The 20,784-nt window shown below is 44.7% G+C and overlaps 2 protein-coding genes and 1 pseudogene across 3 annotated transcripts in view; 1 reads left to right on the forward strand and 2 right to left on the reverse strand.

Moving 5' to 3' along the window:
* The window catches only part of LOC308397880 (uncharacterized protein), a 350,136-nt gene that overhangs the window by 100,993 nt on the left and 228,359 nt on the right, over positions 1–20,784 (reverse strand). The gene's annotated exons all lie outside the window — the stretch shown is intronic.
* The window catches only part of LOC308404084 (uncharacterized protein), a gene marked incomplete at its 3' end in the record, with an annotated part of 158,749 nt that overhangs the window by 95,827 nt on the left and 42,138 nt on the right, over positions 1–20,784 (reverse strand). The gene's annotated exons all lie outside the window — the stretch shown is intronic.
* Positions 9,863–20,779, forward strand: LOC308399511 (rab3 GTPase-activating protein catalytic subunit-like; annotated as a pseudogene). The gene is made up of 8 exons (XR_013974751.1): positions 9,863–9,902; positions 12,828–12,900; positions 13,653–13,726; positions 14,415–14,521; positions 14,662–14,834; positions 15,437–15,525; positions 15,703–15,868; positions 20,725–20,779. The product of XR_013974751.1 is annotated as a rab3 GTPase-activating protein catalytic subunit-like (transcript).

Here is a 20,784-nt window from a genome sequence, read left to right on the forward strand (position 1 = left end):
ATACTGAGGGTCGCAACTGCTTCCTCCCTCAGGCCAAATCTGGCTCGGCTATGCGAGAGGAAACGCTGCCAGGTCTCTAGCAGCAAGGAGTAGGCAAGAGAAGCCATGTTCAGAAGAACAGTTCATTTTCTCCAGTGTTCCATTCATGTTCAGAAGAAGGTTATAGAACTGTTAATACAGACATTTCAATCTAAATACAGCAGATATAGAAGACTGTGGTGTGCATGCCAGAGCACTCTGGAAGGCACACAGAGTCTTTACAGACTACTGAGGATCAAACCTCTATCATCATGCAATCGATTATACAACTCTAAGCATATATGATTAAATATTTCTAAGCATAAATGACAATCAACAATATAAACCTTACAGCTGGTTTTAAAAGCAGAATTTATTTGTTTCTCAAATGAGAAAGAGCTATCGAGAAACACTCCTAAATCTTTAGTTCTGAACTTTTCCAGTGGGCCAAGGTCAACATTATCTGCTAATGCTAAATAGGCTGCCGTTATTAACTAATAACGGCATCACAACATTGAGCTGACGTAGGCCCCTATTAGCACCTATGTCTAATTTAAGGCAAATACGCATTAGAACCTAATGCTCATATCGTTTTCCTTTGCTTTATAACAATGTGAGCAGCTACTGCTAAATAGCATTAGCTAATAACAGCAGTCTAATTCAATGCAAGTTAGCATTATTTGCATTATAACGATGTGAGGAGTTAATGCAAATAATGCTGCCATTAGCGGCTAATTCTAATTAGGGGTGAATAATTATCCGATCGTTCAAAGTGACGTCACTAGCCGTGTCTGGGCCTAAACTCTGCTGCAGGTCCATATATCAAATGATCACTGTGGCATTACTGAGAGTTCAAACACTGTCTTAAGTCTTTCATCTTTAATAAAATTATCAGCGTTCTGCTCTACCATATGGAACGCCAGGACTGCGATAATGAATTAATTAAATACACCATTAAATAATTAATTAAATGTGTCAATAATTAATTAAAATCGGAAATAAGTAAGTTACATAAATATTTACGACACACGTAATTAATCAATTATTGACACATTTAATTAATTAATTAATTAATTAATTAATTACAGTTTAATTAATTATTGACACATTTAAATAATTATTTAATGGTGTATTTAATTAATTCATTTTGGCACAGTTGACTCCTTCAGGTCTCACCATGAAATAATTTTATCTGTCAGCCTCACCCATCAAACTCAGGGGGCGGGGCTAATGCTGATCGAGGCTAAACCATTGCTTTGGCCTGGTGGCCATTGTTTTTAGCACACAACAGCCAGCTTGTGGAAACTAACAGAACTAAACTAAACTCTGTTTGTGTGTCACCAAATACCGTTTTAATATTTTGGTGGTTTAATCTTCATGTGTCTGGTCGGTTTGTCAAGATACAGCCTCTTTGCAAAAGTGCTTCGATGATTTCGGAGATGTCTGCCCAGTCTCACGGCAAACCCGGTCGCCTCGCAAGCAATCGAGCTGTTATTACCACCGACAAAGCGCAGGCCCCGGTACACAGCTGTAATAACCCCCGCTGACTTCTTTTACTGAGGTTATATTTATCGGTGTTTTATTTCCTGATGTTCTTATGTGTCCTACGTGTTTCAGTCGCCAATTCTGAATTATAACTAACATTAAAAACATGTTTAAGGAGGAATTAAATACATTATTATATTATTATATAGAGAATTAAATACACCATTAAATAATTATTTAAATGTGGCAATAATTAATTAAAATGTGAAATAAATAAATAATTAAATGTGTAAATAATTAATTAAATGTGTAAATAATTAATTAATAGCATGTGTCGTAAATATTTATGTAATTAATTAATTATTGCCACATTTAATTAATTATTTAATGGTGTATTTAATTAATTCATTATGGCAGTCCTGGCGTTCCATAACACCAGGTGTAACAACTGAGTTTAACATCCAGGCATCCGTGAAAATGGAATTTATGACATTTAACAGAGTGAGAAGTTAGCAGGAAGTTAGCTCGCTAGCTTCCATCTAAATACAATGTAGCATGTCCTGACTGCGGGGTTTTGGAAACAAATTAAAACGTACAGCTCTGCAGCACAGTGGCACGGTGGTTAGCACTGTTGCCGCACAGCAAGAAGGTCCTGAGTTCAATTCCACCATCAGGCCAGGGTCTTTCTGTGTGGAGTTTGCATGTTCTCCCCGTGTTTGTGTGGGTTCCCTCCGGGTACCCCGGCTTCATCCCACCGTCCAAAGACATGCAGCTTATGGGGATAGGTTAATTGGATAATATAAATTGTCACTAGGTGTGAATGTGCGAATGAATGTGAGTGCGAATGGTTGTCTGTCCCTGTGTGTTAGCCCTGCGACAGACTGGCGACCTGCAGAGGTGAGGACCGGCACCTGTTTGAAAGAGACAAATACACACAAACACACACAACAACAGACGAGAAACAAACACACAGAGAGAGGAAAGAATGGTTATACAGAACTTGAGGACATTACCTACATGTAAATATATAAATAATTATAAATTTGTTGGGTTTTCTTTAACAATGTCAGAAGGAGAGAGGCACTGAGGCACCGTCTTCCGCCCCCCGACGCTCCTGCTGTGCCTCCTCCTTCTGACAGGAACTGCCTACAGAACAAGTATGAATGATGCCTGAGTGGACACACACAACTCACAAGTTCCTGGCTCTGTCAGCTCCTCTGCAGAGGGTTTCCCTAAGAAGGTGGACCTAGCAGGGTCACCGGGGGACGGGGAGCTGTGCCTCACGGCCCTCACTTCGTCGGAGAAACCCTCATGCGAGTTCAGAAACTTGTGTGTTGAGTATGTCGCTGTGAGCCTCCACCATTTACTGGTGGGTGCAGCCTGAACTGTCTAGAGACAGACCAGACCAGCTGCACAACACAGACACTTCAAACCTGAGGACAAAAACTAGGAGAACAGAAAAAGGAAAGGAAACTTAGCTTAGAACCATGCAGCGCTACAGGAGACGGCAGCACTGCAGAGGTGAGGACCGGCACCTGTTTGAAAGAGACAAATACACACAAACACACACAACAACAGACGAGAAACAAACACACAGAGAGGAAAAAGTGGTTATACAGAACTTGAGGACATTACCTACATGTAAATATATAAATAATTATAAATTTGTTGGGTTTTCTTTAACAATGTCAGAAGGAGAGAGGCACTGAGGCACCGTCTTCCGCCCCCCGACGCTCCTGCTGTGCCTCCTCCTTCTGACAGGAACTGCCTACAGAACAAGTATGAATGATGCCTGAGTGGACACACACAACTCGTAAGTTCCTGGCTCTGTCAGCTCCTCTGCAGAGGGTTTCCCTAAGAAGGTGGACCTAGCAGGGTCACCGGGGGACGGGGAGCTGTGCCTCACGGCCCTCACTTCGTCGGAGAAACCCTCATGCGAGTTCAGAAACTTGTGTGTTGAGTATGTCGCTGTGAGCCTCCACCATTTACTGGTGGGTGCAGCCTGAACTGTCTAGAGACAGACCAGACCAGCTGCACAACACAGACACTTCAAACCTGAGGACAAAAACTAGGAGAACAGAAAAAGGAAAGGAAACTTAGCTTAGAACCATGCAGCGCTACAGGAGACGGCAGCACTGCAGAGGTGAGGACCGGCACCTGTTTGAAAGAGACAAATACACACAAACACACACAACAACAGACGAGAAACAAACACACAGAGAGGAAAAAGTGGTTATACAGAACTTGAGGACATTACCTACATGTAAATATATAAATAATTATACATTTGTTGGGTTTTCTTTAACAATGTCAGAAGGAGAGAGGCACTGAGGCACCGTCTTCCGCCCCCCGACGCTCCTGCTGTGCCTCCTCCTTCTGACAGGAACTGCCTACAGAACAAGTATGAATGATGCCTGAGTGGACACACACAACTCACAAGTTCCTGGCTCTGTCAGCTCCTCTGCAGAGGGTTTCCCTAAGAAGGTGGACCTAGCAGGGTCACCGGGGGACGGGGAGCTGTGCCTCACGGCCCTCACTTCGTCGGAGAAACCCTCATGCGAGTTCAGAAACTTGTGTGTTGAGTATGTCGCTGTGAGCCTCCACCATTTACTGGTGGGTGCAGCCTGAACTGTCTAGAGACAGACCAGACCAGCTGCACAACACAGACACTTCAAACCTGAGGACAAAAACTAGGAGAACAGAAAAAGGAAAGGAAACTTAGCTAAGAACCACGCAGCGCTACAGGAGACGGCAGCACTGCAGAGGTGAGGACCGGCACCTGTTTGAAAGAGACAAATACACACAAACACACACAACAACAGACGAGAAACAAACACAGAGAGAGGAAAGAGTGGTTATACAGAACTTGAGGACATTACCTACATGTAAATATATAAATAATTATACATTTGTTGGGTTTTCTTTAACAATGTCAGAAGGAGAGAGGCACTGAGGCACCGTCTTCCGCCCCCCGACGCTCCTGCTGTGCCTCCTCCTTCTGACAGGAACTGCCTACAGAACAAGTATGAATGATGCCTGAGTGGACACACACAACTCACAAGTTCCTGGCTCTGTCAGCTCCTCTGCAGAGGGTTTCCCTAAGAAGGTGGACCTAGCAGGGTCACCGGGGGACGGGGAGCTGTGCCTCACGGCCCTCACTTCGTCGGAGAAACCCTCATGCGAGTTCAGAAACTTGTGTGTTGAGTATGTCGCTGTGAGCCTCCACCATTTACTGGTGGGTGCAGCCTGAACTGTCTAGAGACAGACCAGACCAGCTGCACAACACAGACACTTCAAACCTGAGGACAAAAACTAGGAGAACAGAAAAAGGAAAGGAAACTTAGCTTAGAACCATGCAGCGCTACAGGAGACGGCAGCACTGCAGAGGTGAGGACCGGCACCTGTTTGAAAGAGACAAATACACACAAACACACACAACAACAGACGAGAAACAAACACACAGAGAGGAAAGAGTGGTTATACAGAACTTGAGGACATTACCTACATGTAAATATATAAATACTGTAATTATACATTTGTTGGGTTTTCTTTAACAATGTCAGAAGGAGAGAGGCACTGAGGCACCGTCTTCCGCCCCCCGACGCTCCTGCTGTGCCTCCTCCTTCTGACAGGAACTGCCTACAGAACAAGTATGAATGATGCCTGAGTGGACACACACAACTCACAAGTTCTTGGCTCTGTCAGCTCCTCTGCAGAGGGTTTCCCTAAGAAGGTGGACCTAGCAGGGTCACCGGGGGACGGGGAGCTGTGCCTCACGGCCCTCACTTCGTCGGAGAAACCCTCATGCAGAGTTCAGAAACTTGTGTGTTGAGTATGTCTTTGTGAGCCTCCACCATTTACTGGTGGGTGCAGCCTGAACTGTCTAGAGACAGACCAGACCAGCTGCACAACACAGACACTTCAAACCTGAGGACAAAAACTAGGAGAACAGAAAAAGGAAAGGAAACTTAGCTAAGAACCATGCAGCGCTACAGGAGACGGCAGCACTGCAGAGGTGAGGACCGGCACCTGTTTGAAAGAGACAAATACACACAAACACACACAACAACAGACGAGAAACAAACACAGAGAGGAAAGAGTGGTTATACAGAACTTGAGGATATTACCTACATGTAAATATATAAATAATTATACATTTGTTGGGTTTTCTTTAACAATGTCAGAAGGAGAGAGGCACTGAGGCACCGTCTTCCGCCCCCCGACGCTCCTGCTGTGCCTCCTCCTTCTGACAGGAACTGCCTACAGAACAAGTATGAATGATGCCTGAGTGGACAAACACAACTCACAAGTTCCTGGCTCTGTCAGCTCCTCTGCAGAGGGTTTCCCTAAGAAGGTGGACCTAGCAGGGTCACCGGGGGACGGGGAGCTGTGCCTCACGGCCCTCACTTCGTCGGAGAAACCCTCATGCGAGTTCAGAAACTTGTGTGTTGAGTATGTCGCTGTGAGCCTCCACCATTTACTGGTGGGTGCAGCCTGAACTGTCTAGAGACAGACCAGACCAGCTGCACAACACAGACACTTCAAACCTGAGGACAAAAACTAGGAGAACAGAAAAAGGAAAGGAAACTTAGCTTAGAACCATGCAGCGCTACAGGAGACGGCAGCACTGCAGAGGTGAGGACCGGCACCTGTTTGAAAGAGACAAATACACACAAACACACAACAACAACAGACGAGAAACAAACACACAGAGAGGAAAAAGTGGTTATACAGAACTTGAGGACATTACCTACATGTAAATATATAAATAATTATACATTTGTTGGGTTTTCTTTAACAATGTCAGAAGGAGAGAGGCACTGAGGCACCGTCTTCCGCCCCCCGACGCTCCTGCTGTGCCTCCTCCTTCTGACAGGAACTGCCTACAGAACAAGTATGAATGATGCCTGAGTGGACAAACACAACTCGTAAGTTCCTGGCTCTGTCAGCTCCTCTGCAGAGGGTTTCCCTAAGAAGGTGGACCTAGCAGGGTCACCGGGGGACGGGGAGCTGTGCCTCACGGCCCTCACTTCGTCGGAGAAACCCTCATGCAGAGTTCAGAAACTTGTGTGTTGAGTATGTCGCTGTGAGCCTCCACCATTTACTGGTGGGTGCAGCCTGAACTGTCTAGAGACAGACCAGACCAGCTGCACAACACAGACACTTCAAACCTGAGGACAAAAACTAGGAGAACAGAAAAAGGAAAGGAAACTTAGCTTAGAACCACGCAGCGCTACAGGAGACGGCAGCACTGCAGAGGTGAGGACCGGCACCTGTTTGAAAGAGACAAATACACACAAACACACAACAACAACAGACGAGAAACAAACACACAGAGAGGAAAAAGTGGTTATACAGAACTTGAGGACATTACCTACATGTAAATATATAAATAATTATACATTTGTTGGGTTTTCTTTAACAATGTCAGAAGGAGAGAGGCACTGAGGCACCGTCTTCCGCCCCCCGACGCTCCTGCTGTGCCTCCTCCTTCTGACAGGAACTGCCTACAGAACAAGTATGAATGATGCCTGAGTGGACAAACACAACTCGTAAGTTCCTGGCTCTGTCAGCTCCTCTGCAGAGGGTTTCCCTAAGAAGGTGGACCTAGCAGGGTCACCGGGGGACGGGGAGCTGTGCCTCACGGCCCTCACTTCGTCGGAGAAACCCTCATGCAGAGTTCAGAAACTTGTGTGTTGAGTATGTCGCTGTGAGCCTCCACCATTTACTGGTGGGTGCAGCCTGAACTGTCTAGAGACAGACCAGACCAGCTGCACAACACAGACACTTCAAACCTGAGGACAAAAACTAGGAGAACAGAAAAAGGAAAGGAAACTTAGCTAAGAACCACGCAGCGCTACAGGAGACGGCAGCACTGCAGAGGTGAGGACCGGCACCTGTTTGAAAGAGACAAATACACACAACAACAGACGAGAAACAAACACACAGAGAGAGGAAAGAGTGGTTATACAGAACTTGAGGACATTACCTACATGTAAATATATAAATAATTATAAATTTGTTGGGTTTTCTTTAACAATGTCAGAAGGAGAGAGGCACTGAGGCACCGTCTTCCGCCCCCCGACGCTCCTGCTGTGCCTCCTCCTTCTGACAGGAACTGCCTACAGAACAAGTATGAATGATGCCTGAGTGGACACACACAACTCGTAAGTTCCTGGCTCTGTCAGCTCCTCTGCAGAGGGTTTCCCTAAGAAGGTGGACCTAGCAGGGTCACCGGGGGACGGGGAGCTGTGCCTCACGGCCCTCACTTCGTCGGAGAAACCCTCATGCAGAGTTCAGAAACTTGTGTGTTGAGTATGTCGCTGTGAGCCTCCACCATTTACTGGTGGGTGCAGCCTGAACTGTCTAGAGACAGACCAGACCAGCTGCACAACACAGACACTTCAAACCTGAGGACAAAAACTAGGAGAACAGAAAAAGGAAAGGAAACTTAGCTTAGAACCATGCAGCGCTACAGGAGACGGCAGCACTGCAGAGGTGAGGACCGGCACCGGCACCAAACTTACCTTAGAAATCTGTAGGGTTGTTTCCTCCGAGACATGTTCGAATCTGTAAACAGCTACTCCAAAAAGGATCCAGGTGTTTCAAAATACCTCTTTGGTGAACGTTTCAATTCTGCTAACATAAATGCTGCAATTAATGAACTAAAAGTCAGTGCTCTTCACCCCTATTTATAGACTTTTGCGGATCAACGGATTAAAGCATCATAGGACCAAATTTGTTGTGAGATTCTAAATATATGTGACATCATCATTCTGTAAGCCGAATAGGGCTTTGGAGCGTGATGTCACAGGAGGCGGGCCACGCCCCCCGCCGCCATGACAGTAGGCCAGACAAAGGATACAGCTTCAGCTATGGTTCCTACGTGTTGTGTAGTTGGTTGCAACGTTAGATCTCACGATCGTGAAGGCAAGACACTGGATAATGGGCTATGTTTTCATCGTTTTCCATCCTGGCGGCAACGTGAGGGATCCCATGTATCCGATATCACCAAACAAAGACGGCAGGCATGGATTGCAGTGGTGAGACGAGCGGATATCGAGTTCTGTGCAATCCCCAGCTTTTTGTTGATTTGCTCGCGGCATTTTCTCTCCGGTGAGTTCTAAATTAATTCATATCACTATCCGGTTGTTCAGTCTGACTTCACTAGCCGTGTCTGGGTCTAAACTCCGCTGCAGGTCCATATATCAAACGATCACTGTGGCATTACTGAGAGTTGAAAAACTGTCTAAAGTCTTTCATCTTTAATAAAATGATCAGCGTTCTGCTCTACCAGGTGTAACAATTGAGTTTAACATCCAGGCATCCACGAAAACGGAATTTATGACATTTAACGGAGTTAGAAGTTAGCAGGGAGTTAGCTCGCTAGCTTCTATCTAAATACAATATAGCATGTCCTGACTGCGGGGTTTTGGAAACAAATTAAAACGTACAGCTCTGCTATCACTTCCAGCATAAATGAAGACAGAAAACTAAACAGCAGTGACGTTTGTAGGGTTACTTAAGTTGGGCTAGCTGGTATATAATGATGTGCTACGTGACCGCTAGCGACACAGCTATGTTAGCATAATATAAACAAGCTAACTTTTTTTCCACTCGATAAAAGTTAACGTGAGTGTTCTCGGTGGTCAGGAACAAATGTAATCGCATGGCAGGATGCTGTAAAAGGACCAAACTTCAGCCAGGAGAACAACTGAGATAATCCATCTACAATACGAGGTTAGTCATTCATATACTGCTGCATGGGCTGGGCTGTAGTTACATCCTAAGGTTTTAAAAACTGAGCTTAAATAAATGATTAGCGGTAATAAAAGCCGAGGGAGGTCAACAGGGATCACTGACTGTTTTAGGAGCTTTTTGAGATCAAATAGAATAAAATAAACATAAAAAAAAGAGATTTCTTTAAACGGTAAGGATACCGTTTGACGAAATCTCTTCTCAATCTGCTGTCCTTTTCTGCTTGCATCTTTTTTTTTCATCTAACACTGACGTTATTCCATGTTAATTATTTTTTCTCCGTGAAAAACACAGCAACTCATCTTATCCCGGGGTGCCAGGAAGTCGAGCCGCGGATCTCAGCAGAAAACTTTTCAAACTGATTCCAGGTTGATCCAGGTATACATTTGAAACAGGTTCTCCTCGGTAACGTGACAGTCGGAACGCATCTGCGTAACCATGGTTACAGGGGGACGCTTTGGAGCTCTGCTGCTCAGCAGCAAAATATTTCAGATCAATATGTAAATACTCCAACTCTAAAACCAAGTAAAATAAATATGCTGCATATGTGTATAGTGCGTTCATGTGTGTGTGTGCGCTGCGTGGTGACGTAGGCGCGTGCATGTGTGCCCCGGTCACAGCTCCTTTCAGCATGGCCGGAGGTAAGTCACTGCCACGTTGCTCTCAGCTAATTAAAGTTTGTTCAGATCCCAAGCTGCAATGTGAATACAGCCAAACCGCCGCGTTTTTGTCTGTCATTAAGAGACTCATTCGGGATAAGTTTTGTGGAGGGCGGAGTTCACTAATATACACTTATAATGAGTTTTAGCCGAGAACGCAGCTAAAATGCTAGCATGCTAAGTTAGCCTGATTGCTAGCGGCTACTCGCGGCAGTCTTTTTTTAACAGCATGCACTCTTTTTTCCTTCGTCAGGAGAGGTGTACTGGCAGTCGCGTGACACACACAGATCAGACACTTATTTCTGTGTTGCAGGTATGGAGATGTTCTTATGTTTTGGAGATGCAGTCTTTCATTCATTGTTTTTATAAGTACAGTGTTGTACTGCCTGTTAGATGGCGGTTATTAATATAATTGTACTGAAGTATAATGTTTGAACTATAAGTACCAGAATATTGGGTCCTGGTTATTGAATTGTATTTATCTGACTGTTTATTTGTTTTTGAATTATTTTGTTGATTGTTCTTATAAGTTGTTTTTGATGTTTTTTTCAGTGACATATTATTTATTTTGTGCTTTTTGTTTTTGAGAGCTTAAGTTAATGTTTTAAAACAATTTGTTGTATTTGATTCATTATATTATTGTAGTGTTAATGAAGCTGCAGACACAGCTGCTTTCAGCATGGCCGGAGGAGAGGTGTACTGGCAGTCGCGTGACACACACAGATCAGACACATGTTTCTGTGTTGCAGATGTGCAGTAAAGAGCCAAAGACCCAGTACTGTCTCCTGCCTCTTACTTTCACGCCAGAACACAACGCAAGAACAACAGGCGTAACACATGAACGGGTTACACATACTGAGGTGAGTTGTTGAGGATATATCGAGCTGTTGATAAGCACGGCTGTTTTTGTGCTCTTATATACTGTTAGCCTGTTTTGCTGGCGTTAGTGAAGCTGTTTCCAACTGGATGTAACATTGTTGAACTCTGATGATTAATGAATAAACTCTCGATGTGACGACGTGAGCATGTAATTGTAACCCTGTGTTCATTTAGTCGTTTGATACCGTTTAATATCCAGTACATCTATTGGGTGTTTTATAACATGCCCTGGAATCATTTTAAGTTTTACAATGCCGGTGATTTACGACTCTTTCGCGACAGTCAACTGTGGCGTAAACTCTGGCGGGTCTCAGAGCTAGCTTATGTGAGCCAGCAGTGACATCTATACATGCAGTAGCCTTAAAATACTGATTATTTATTCTCCTGCTAGGTAAGAATTTGTGTTTTATACGTTTATTGTCACATTGTGCGCCATGTTATTGTTTCGGTGAAATGAATTTCTACAATGGCGGACTTAGACAAAATAGTGTTACTGTTAATTTGACTCTCTGCAGTGTTTAAATGCTTACACATACACAGTTACTGTCCCTCCACACGTATCAGTTCTGCTTCTATGCCCCATCTTTGTTTACTCTTTCCCACCCAACAAGTGCATAAATAAGATGTTAAAAACGTCATCATCATATCAAACATGATCGATTTGGGGGGAGTTTGTTTGGCACATGCTGACTGCATCTAATTATAACCAGAAGAGGAGGCGAGAGCAGAGAACGAGAGTGCAGCAGTTTGGTGAAAGGAACAGGTGAAGAAGAGGTGAGCATCCAAGAGACGAGCAAGAGGATGGTTTCAAAGCAGACATTATGGCACAATAAAAGCTGTAAGAGCAGAGATTCATTCATATCTTTACTATTTTTCTTTAGCTTCTACTCCCGCTGCTTACAATAAATCCGAGATAAAGAACAAACAAGAACAACTCACATGGCATTGATTGTTTAGTTCAGTGTCACTCTGTGATTGTTTGACATTTCATATAAATGTGACTCTAAAATATAGTCAATAATATTAAAAAGCTGCTGTTACTGAGTGAAACTTGAAGGATTATGATAAACTTCAGTTCTTACTGAATCTGTAACATTGCTTTTTTTTAAATTGTTAAATGACTTTTGTGTCACTGCACAGTGAAAAGCTCACCTGATGTAGTGGTGAGGCCATGTTCACCACTAGATGGAGACAACCTGGCACAGGTTTTTCTATGCACTAAATTTCACCCTGAAAAGCCTTGGTGGGAATTGTTGTTTCATAGAAAGTAAAGGAAAACATGTCTTGAGGTCTTTTTCCAGTGTTTTCAAAATTGTTTTTCACATACACATCAAAACTTCACACAGACAAACACACACAAAATAACAAAATATGTCAAATTATGGAGGGCAGAGAGCGCAGCCTTTACATTGTGTTATTGTAGAGTGACAGGAACTGCCTATGAGCTTCTGATCAAGCAGAAGTGTTGACGGAAAATCTGTCAAAGGAAATAATTGATGAAAATCAAAGAAGAGAAATATTTATGTGATGTTCCATTTTCCTGAGAGCTGATTGGCTGTGACGACTCCTTCAAGTACTACATGCTACTTTGTCCTGCTAGTTAAGCCTGCTGTCTGTTCTCAGGCCTCCTCCTGTTTCACTGCCATATATCCACCACCAGAGGGCTCCACTGACCTGCCTGCTGACATCAGAGCACACCCCTGTGTCATGTGACCTGGCAGGAGTAGCATAGCTGGACTCAGACCTGGCCCAGGCAAGTTCAAAGGCAGCTGTGGTAGAGAGAGGATATGGGCTCAAATTGTGCTCATAAATATTGTGTACTTGTAAATCAGGATTTGTGTGTGTGTGTATGGGATCAGAACGATGCCACCTTGAAATGAAACCGAAAAAAATATTGAAACTGAAAAAAATATTGAAACTGAAATAAATGTACAGCGCGGCTGCAGTCACGGACAAACTTGCATGTGTCTGTTCGGGAATGGCAGATGCTGAGAGGTCCAGCGTTTACATTACCGACTATTTCAAAGTGACAGCCTGAGGTGTTCTTCAGTAAATTGGACTACCAGACAGGAGGACCTGAGGCCCCACCGTATTCTTTTCGGTAAGTTAAATGTGTGTGTAAGCTAATCCGTAACTTAGGTCCTTAGGTGAGCACTCGGCTGTAGGGGAAACTTGTTTTGTAAAGTTCGTTTAGCTAACCCGTGCAGGTGAATGAATTTACCCTGACTAAAGAAATCAAGAGAAACGCACCGGGCTGCTCAGTGACTAACCACGGTTACTGTGCTTTTATTATGAGTATTATACTGTAAGAGCAACAGGCTGGACTCTGCTTCTGCTCTTGTGCAGAGCTGCTTATTAATAAGAAGCTCGGTATACAGACAAGGATAACACAATACCCGGGCTAGAACGACAACTCCAGTTTGAGGCGCATGTCCTCCTGACATTTGGTGTTTGTGTTAACGATCCAATGGAAAAGCTTTGATGGGAGTGAGCTGTTCACTTGCACTATAGCACACAAAACGCTGCGCTGAGCACTGAGTGTTGCATCCGTGTACACACTGCATTGCTTCATATTTCACTCGTAAAGTAGGAAATGGGTGGAGCAGTTTATTAAAAGGGTAAACGTACATGGGTTTGATTGTACGGCCCAAACAGAGCTGGCACAGGTCTAACAAGCATGAAGGGACAAACTGAGTGTGACATAAGGAAATGCTTACATGTGTAATTATCTTGATTACTGGTGAAGGACTACGTCACATGTAATCAAACATGACTCATTACTTATAAAAACCCTTTAACTAAAAGTGTATCAGAAACTCTCCTCTACTGTTTACTCTGTTTATCACCCAACAGTGACCTCGACCCTCTTCAAGCTCCTCACTGGTCAGTTCGAGTCAGGACGGCTGAAAATCCTCAGTGTTTACTGGGTAAGTTGAACTGATCAGTGGGACACTCGGGGACAGAGACCATGATGCTTTGGGGCTGACCACAGAGGTTTTACTAGTCAGTACAGATTTCAAACACACCGCTACATACTACATGTTGTATTTTTCTGGTTGCTAATACACTTGGATCCATTACAAACATACACATTGTTGTGTGATGTGTGAAGACTTTTTATGGCTTTGTTTTTTGTCCAAACAGCACAGAGGAAACTATTTCTAAGCCAAGAGGCTAAAATTCATGCATCAAATGATGCGCAGCAGATAAGACGGATGTAATCAAGCTTCCGATAGAAAGAACATAGTAAAGGACAAATAAAGTGTCTTTTTTCCTCATTGTTCTCTGTGTGGGCCTCCTACTTCCTCCCACAGTCCAAAGACATGCAGTTAGTGGGGACAGGTTCATTGGGGCTCTAAATTTCCCACGGTGTGAATGTCTGTCTCTGTGTTTGCCCTGCGACAGACTGGCGACCTGTCCAGGGTGTGCCCCGCCTCTCATGACAGCCCCAAGCACTTTACATGTGATGTAAAGTGGACTTTTCTTTTGTTGCCACGTCCATGATTTAGAAAATGTTACACAGATGTTGTCCTGCTTCGCTGTGCTGAAGCGTGTGCTTCATGAAAAGTTTGAATAAGAAAATATCAGGTCAGTAACTGTTTGTGTTCCCTGTAGGTGAGGCTGTGACAGAGCTCTTTAAACTCTGCTGTAGGACTGAGTCTACAGAGGAGATTCCTGAAGAGGAGATTCCTGAAGAGGAGACGCTGAAGATGAGGGCAAAGGTCAGGTTCCTGGCTTTACTTGTTGAGTGACCATATTGCATTCTGGAAACGTGCGTAGCTTACTGGGAGATCTGGGCATCTGTGCTGACCCGGGCCTCAGCAATTGAACAGAAACTCTTGGATGTGTTTGTCGTCTGTAGAAAACAGTGATATCAGCTCTGCTTTGTCCAAGCTGACCGAGCCAGCAGCAACTGTGCCCATTTCCAAACTGTCTGTCTCCAACATGGTGCACAGTGCCCGGAAGCACATTCGCCGCCATCGACGCATCGATGAGTCGCCCCTTAACACCGAGATACTCAATTCTGTCCTTCTGGTAAGAGTTAATCATGTAACCTGTTTAAAAGGCATTAACTAGTCGGAGTTGACTGATACTTGACTGAGTTTTAATGGTTTCAGCTCATTTTATGAGGAAACTGATTCTGACAGAAGAGGTGTGGATCCCGTGTTAGGAGACGGTGAGCGTGATATTCAGAGCAGCAGAGACCTCGCAGCGTGTGGTAGTTTGACTCGTACTGATGTGGCTCCTCTGCTTCTTTTCACAAACAGTTTTTCCTTCCTGGTCACTGTTGAGCCCGTCACACTCAGAAGCTCGAGCTAAGACAGCCTTGAATCTTAAAACTACAGCCGTAATTGCATTTATGTCTTAGAGTGCTGGCCACAGATATTGATCCCATCTGACAGCAGCTCAGTAAAGCACAAGAGCGTCGTCTTAAACAGGATATCAGGCAGCGTTCTTATTTTTATTGTCTACTTCTGGTCACATCCTGCTTTTGCCACTGAGCGATCAGCATCCTGTGTTTTATCATGAAGTGCTGACTACGTGAGCTGCACTTGTTTAATTCTTCTAACATCTATAAAACAACAGAGTTTCTAAATGACAGACTTATTTAATTGTGTTTGTGTCTCTGTTTCCAGATGCTGCTGTGGAGAAGTCTGACTGTAAGAATAACACTCAGCTGTCCAACTCCAGTGGGACATCGGAGCAAGAGAAAACCTCTGATTATGTATGTTTGCCTCTTCACCACTCGCACACTCAAGGTTACACTCAGGTCAGGTCCAACATAAGTTTCAGAGTGAAGACGGGCTCAGTGCTGTCAGTACTTTGTCAGGATTTTTATTAGAATGTATTAAATTTGGTGTCCTGCTGTTTGATTTCATGCTGGTCTTTTCCCTCGTTGTAGAAGCTTTTCCACCAGCTGAAGTCAGCCCCCAGTGACAGTCTGACCTACCGTCTGGCTCTGTGTGTGTGTCTGGTCAACTATTACTACGGTGGGCTGTTGGACACCTCTGGCAGGAGTTTGTCCTTGAGTTGCATTACCGGTGGGAAAATAACCATCTTATTTGTGGGTGGGTACCTCACAGGCTCGTGCTGCTTTGATTTTAAAGATGTCACACATATTAACATTTTCATTCTATAGCAGGTAAAATAAGTATTGAACACGTCAGCAGTTCTCTAAGCAAATATATTTCTAAAGGTGCTTTGATGTGAAATTATCACCAGATGTCGGTAACACAGGGACATTAAACACACAGACATTTATTTATTACTTTATACAAATGTTGGTGATGACAGTTCATGGCAGCTTCTGTATGGAGAAACCAGTCCCATCATTGCTCATGACTTTGACCCACTCACCACACAAACAGTCTATAAATCCCGAATGCTCCGTGGATCCTTCCCACAGATTCAGCTCAGGTGATTGGCTGGGCCGTTCCAGCAGCTTTACTTGATTCCTCTGAAACCAACAGTTTCCATCGGCTGTGTTTGTGATCATGGTCTTGCTGAAACATCCATCTTTGTTTCATCTTCATCATCCTGGTAGATGGCAGCAGATTTTAATCAACAATGTCTCCATTCATCCTTCCTGGAGTTAGATTTAATGGCTCAGTCCCTTTTGCAGCTTGTTATAAAGTTTTTATGCATAACTTTTCTAAGCAATCACACATTTTTTTGGGAACATCAAAATCATAATGCTCCCACCTCCAGACTTCAGTGTTGCTGTGGTGTTTTTGGGATGCAGCCACCCAAACACGGTGTGTTTACAGCATTCAGAGAGTTTTGCTCTTAACAAAGGCAGTCGCACTTTTCTCCTCTCCCTTAGCTTCCCTGCTTAGCCTCTTGTGTCCTTGTCTAGTCTCGTGTTTTTTGTATTACTTTTCCCTGGAACACTCTCTCACAGTCTGTTCTCTAAAACCTAAAAGAGGAATTATGGGTTGGATCAACTGGTCCCTGAATGCAATTGACACCCCTTTCTCAACGAGAAGTCTGGGCTCGGGTGAGCCTGAGTGCTGAAGATATCTACCTATTTGGAGCCATGATAACAGGGTTCTGGCTGATCGGAGCTGGCTTGGCCCTGACTTATCGAAGAATTAAGAAAGCGGAACCGGCTGTTCAAACCCCCACAAGGCTGCCCGCTGGGATTCAAACGATGGGAAGAGGCGTGAGTTTCTCAAAATGGGCTCATTGAACGCAGCATGGATCACATCTTGGAGAAGCTCACTGCGGTCGTTGTTAACTTGTTATTTTCTGTTATACTGCGAGAGTACTGTTGCCCGCGAAGGGTTGTTGTTGGTGTGGAGAAAAATGGCGTAACAAATAAAGCGCTTGGAGTGAGACTACGACGTCGTGTCTTTGAGTTCTCAGAATCGGCTCTCTGAGCACAAGAATGACAACATCACGGAGCGCAAGTTTGATAACATCATGGAGAAGCTCACGGCTCTCCAACGGGAGATTGAGAGACCAGTGTCGGAGTGTTAGAACAGCTTTGAAATTCATATGAGCTGTTCGCACTAAAGTAAAAACCTCCATCACTTACGCGGATACCCCTTCGGCCCCAGCCGTGGGCTCAAGGCTGGGGCCGAACAACAACTCCCTGATAACGACTGTGTTTAGACTGTTCTTCCCACTCCATGCAAGGCCACCTGGGTTGGCTGGAAGACTGTTTACTTAGCCTGGCAGGGAGGAGGACACTGTCTCAGCTGAACTCTGGACACACACACACATACAGACACAGACATATATACACATGCAGATGTACACTCCTCCCCCTCCAAACGCCTTCGACGCTTATTCCCCTCCGATGCTGACGGTGGATCAAGGAGACCAGCGCACGCAGGCCCGGATATACTGTCTACACTGGCTGTCTCTCACCCTTTACCCATCCCTGTTGCTTGTCATGTGTTTCTTTCGTGTATTAAGAGTTTTTTCATGTGCAGAGGTGTTTTTTTCTGTTCTCAAACTGATCTCCCTGTTGGAGCTCAGTCTGGGGGGAGTTATTTTTTTCTCCTTTCCTCATGTGGTGCATTTTCCATTGTTATACCTCTCTGACCTGTCTTCCCCATGTGATGTTTGTGTCATGTATGTATGGTCAGAAGGGTAAGATGGCGCTGGCAAAGGTCGGCAGCCTTAACCCAATTTCCATCGGGGTCAGCCTTCAGGATCAATAAAGTTTTATTGAATTGAATTAAATGACCAAACTATATTAAAGTTAAAGCGTATCATCATTCATTCGTCAAACTGAATAAAATAGCAATAAAATAGGGTGGCTGCAGCTCAGGCGGTAGAGCGGGTCGTCTACTGATCGGAAGGTTGGTGGTTCAATTCCTGGCTTCCCCCAGGCTGCATGCCAAATATCCTTGGGCAAGATACTAACCCCAAATTGCTCTCCGATGCGTTCATCGGAGTGTGTGTGTGTGTGTGTGTGCGTGTGTGTGAGAGAGAGAATGTTACTTAGAAAGCACCTAGAAAAATGTGCTTGTGCGAATGGGTGAATGCACAAGTTGTGTAAAGCGCTTTGAGTGCTCAGAAGAGTAGAAAAGCGCTATATAAGAACCAGTCCATTTACCATTTAACCAGAGGAGTATTGCACTGGTTGGATGGCAGCAGCCATGGAGGGAGGGTGTAATTGTCCCGTGTTATGCTGGTGTTTTGTATTAGATGTAAGCTTACATTTGGCAGCATTAGTGAACATTATACTGAATGTTACACAGGAGTGTCTCAGGTAGGAGGGAGGCTCACTTGGTCCATCCACTGAGCTTAGTGTTCAGTGATCGATGGTCCAGGGGAAAAGCTGTTTTCTTAGCCTGGCTGTCCTGTTTCTTGAACAGGTGCTGTCCAGGATGAGATGAGATTTGATTGGCTCTCCTGAGACAGCGAGTGCTGACCATGTCCTCCAGGGAAGGAAAGGGACAGGCACTATTCTTCTGTGCTGTCTTAATGAGCCACTGAGCAGTTAGCATACCAAGCTGTTAGCAGTAGGTGGGGACACACTATGGTGCTGTGGTAAAAAAGCCACCAAGACTTTCTTCTCCAGATGGTTCCTCCTCCTCAGCATCCTGAGGTGGAGTCTTTGACTTTGGACCATGAGAGGTCCTCAGCTACGTGAGTCCCCAGGAACGAGGACACTCGCTGAACACAGTCTGCTTGATGTGGAGAGGAACGTGTTTCCCTCTGCTGAGGTCACATCTCCTTAGTTTTGATGGCGCCGAGCAGACGGTTGTGTTCATTGCAGCAGCCTGTCAGGTTTTTAACCTCCTGCCTGTTCGCCGTCTTCTCCACTGATGATTGTCGCATCATCAGCAAATGTAACGATGGTGTTAGAGGGGCAGGTAGGTGTGAACTCATGAGTGTACAGGAGAGCAGGCAAAGACGCCTGTGGATACTTTATGAATGCAGATGATAATATTCTGCCAGCGTTTCACAGACTTGTTCAGCAAACTTTAAACACACTTCACGCTTCTCTTTTTTTCTGTGGCTCTTGCGCACATATAGTTTTCTTTGAAACAGTCGTACCTGCTGATTCCAGGCCTTTCTGTGGCTCTTCATAACTGGGCCTTGACTCTTCTGATAATTCTTTTCACTGGTCTGTGTGAAATCTTGTGGGAAGCACCTGGTCGTGGCCCGTTTATGGTGAAATAATATTCTTTCCACTTTACCAAAAGTGCGCTGGAACCTTCAGTAGTTCTACTGTGACCACTGCCACCAGCATGTTTTGCAAAAGTCTTGAGAGAGCTCGTTGTTTTTACCCGTCATGAGACGTTTCTTGTGTGAAACCTGAATAATGAGACCATCAGTTGGGACTGAACCAGCTATTTGATTTGATATTAATTGGCGAGGTCTGTGACGAGTTACATGACTCTTTGGTGGCAGGACTCCTGGGCTGGAGGTGCGAGTCCCACTGAGTCTGTGGATGTTGTTGGACTGTCCTGGTTTCCCACCTCGGGATAAGCAGACTACAGTAGCGGTTTCCCTTTCTAAGAAGTGGGACTAGGGGCTGAGCTTGAACTTGGGAATGATACTCCAAAGCCTCCCTGGAAGTCTGTGACTGGGTCAGTTCGTTAGTTGAACCTGAGGTTGAGGATATATTTTCAGCCCTGGAGCTCCTCTGTCAGATGGTGACGGCATACAAAGTATCTGGTACCACTGTCCTCTGTGTGCTGCTGTTGGTCCATCAGCTGTGGAGAGAGTGAAGAATAAGTGATAATGAAAAGTTGTTGTTCTCGTTGAACTCTGTTATTGCTGCTTTATTCGTGGCCAACACTCAGCAGATATTGGCACCAGCCGATTTCAGTCGGGATCTCAAAGGACTTCGTGGAAGAGCAGAACCTATTTGCAGACATTTGTGGGACCTCGTTAGACTGTTGACTTGGACACAGACAGAAGACAGAAACACATTTTGAGACCAGAGGAGATGGATCTGTCAGAGCGGGGGCCCCCAGGCTGTGGAGTGCTTTGCCTCCATCATTATGTTGCCTTGATTGCATTTATTTTTATAAACAGCAGCTTGAGACTCATTTATTTAGCCTGGCTTTGAACTAGATTTGTGCTGTTTCATATTATTGTGAAGCACTCTGTGGTTCTTATCCTGTGCCATATAAGTAAAGTCAAATGCTGGATGTCTGTACGCTGTCCAGCTTCAGCTGTCCAGCTTCAGCTGTCCAGCTTCAGCTGTCCAGCTGAGCCGACACTTTAGAATCGGGCTTTGGTCTTGTTGTCAGTCATGTTGGATCTCCGTCCGTCTCAAATAACAGACAAATGACCAAAATGTAAAAATCCAAGCACATAATACCAGGCACAAAAGCCCCTGCAGTGTTTGTGCCGTGCTCTAACTAAAACTTTGCTTGAAATTGTTTAAGCAGTATTTGTTTCTCTGTTAACACACTGGTGTTCACTCATATCCATCTCTGTGCTTCCTAATCTGCAGGCTGGCAGGTGCAGCTCCTGATCTTCGCTGTTGTCTTTTGCATCAGAAGTTCCAGGTAGC

This window comes from Rhamphochromis sp. 'chilingali' (genome assembly GCF_963969265.1).
Source record: "Rhamphochromis sp. 'chilingali' genome assembly, chromosome: 1".
Taxonomy (NCBI): domain Eukaryota; kingdom Metazoa; phylum Chordata; class Actinopteri; order Cichliformes; family Cichlidae; genus Rhamphochromis; species Rhamphochromis sp. 'chilingali'.